At 58.9% G+C, this 1,462-nt stretch overlaps 1 non-coding gene across 1 annotated transcript; it reads left to right on the top strand.

The window, feature by feature from the left end:
• Window positions 1–282: 282 nt before the first annotated feature.
• On the top strand, window positions 283–354 carry TRNAQ-CUG. The gene has a single exon. It is a non-coding gene; the product is annotated as a tRNA-Gln (tRNA).
• The last annotated feature ends 1,108 nt before the right edge of the window (window positions 355–1,462 follow it).

Here is a 1,462-nt window from a genome sequence, read left to right as displayed (position 1 = left end):
CTCACGTGGAGGATTGGACCCCTTGGCCTGGTGACTCCCTCATTACACTGCCTGGCCTGTCAGTGCAGCTAACTTGGAGCTTTGGCCTCTCCCCATTGTCCCTGGGGACTGTCAGTCTCAGGGTCCTGATTTCCCATTGATCCTTCCCCCTTCTACTGGTGCTGGGAACTAGCCAACCAACCCCCCCCCACACACACACTAAGTTTTAGTAAAGGGCCAAGAGCCCCTTACACAAGCCAGTCCCATGAGGGTCACCGATGTGCAGAGAAGGCAGCACAAGCTGGTCCCATGGTGTAATGGGCAGCACTCAGGACTCTGAATCCTGTAATCTGAGTTCAAATCTCAGTGGGATCTTGTGTTGGCTTGTGGTCATAGGCGACAGGTTATATACATTTGTGGTACTCGGGCTCCAGGAATATTCAGGGCTGGGAGGCCCTGCTCCAGCAATATTTGGAGCTGGTCTCTTCCCCTGGCCCTGGCCCCTGCCTGCCACCCCTCCCCCTGCATGTCTCCCCCTGCCGCGCTGTGTCCCTGCCTGACAAAAAGCAGCGTGCGCCTGTCCCCTGCCTGCCCCTGCTGCTGGAGAAGAGGGATTCTGGGCAGAACTGCTGTCTGCTTCCCCCGGGGTCCTAGTGCCTGCCCACCACTAATGACAAGGCAGGCTGCCCTGAGCCTCTCCAACACCCTCAGCCCCAACCCTCATCCCTCTGCACCCTGATCCTCTGCCCCAGTCCTGAGCCCCCCCGCAGCATGAAACCCCCATCTTCAGCCCCACAGCCCTCACACCACACCTCTGCCTTAGCCCTGAGCCCCGTCCTGCATCATGAACCCCTCATCCTCAGCCCCACAGCACTCAGCCCTGCACTCCCTCCTATCCCCAAACTCCCTCCCAGAGGGTGCATCCCCAAGCTCCTTCCCAGAGCCTGCACCTCTCACCCCTTCCTACAACCCTGCCCCAGCCTGGAGCCTACACCCAGCACCCAAACTCTATCCCAAAGCCTGCACCCTGCACCCCTCCTGCACCCTAATCCCCAGCCCAGGATCTGCATCCCAGACCTCCCCCCCAAACCCCTTCCCAGAGCCTTAGGCAGGTGGGGGTGGAGTTTGGGGGGCGGAGTTGGGGGGCGGGTTCTGGGCACCACCAAAATTTCTACAAACTTGCCACCCATGCTTGTGGTAAAGCCCCAGAGCTCAACTTCCCTGTCTCCAGCTGTGTAAGAGTGAATCTTTCCCCTCCTGCTGGGTGACTCACACCTCCTAGAACCAGGTCTTTGGCTGGGATGGCCACAATGGGTTAGGGCTCTAGAACTTGCTACCCTGATAGTTGGGATTCTTGCTGCTGCACCTGATGTTCACAAGCTTGGCCCTTGTGCTTCCTACCACACTTTTCCTCTGGCCCACATGGCGCTTGAAGAAAGGAGTGCCAGGGCTGGGATTAATAGTCAGGGCTTGGCAGGAGGGA

Source organism: Gopherus evgoodei, unplaced genomic scaffold, assembly GCF_007399415.2.
Source record: "Gopherus evgoodei ecotype Sinaloan lineage unplaced genomic scaffold, rGopEvg1_v1.p scaffold_310_arrow_ctg1, whole genome shotgun sequence".
NCBI classification, from domain to species: domain Eukaryota; kingdom Metazoa; phylum Chordata; order Testudines; family Testudinidae; genus Gopherus; species Gopherus evgoodei.
The sequence above is the reverse complement of the archived record's forward strand: the minus strand, read 5'-3'. Positions and strand labels throughout refer to the sequence as shown.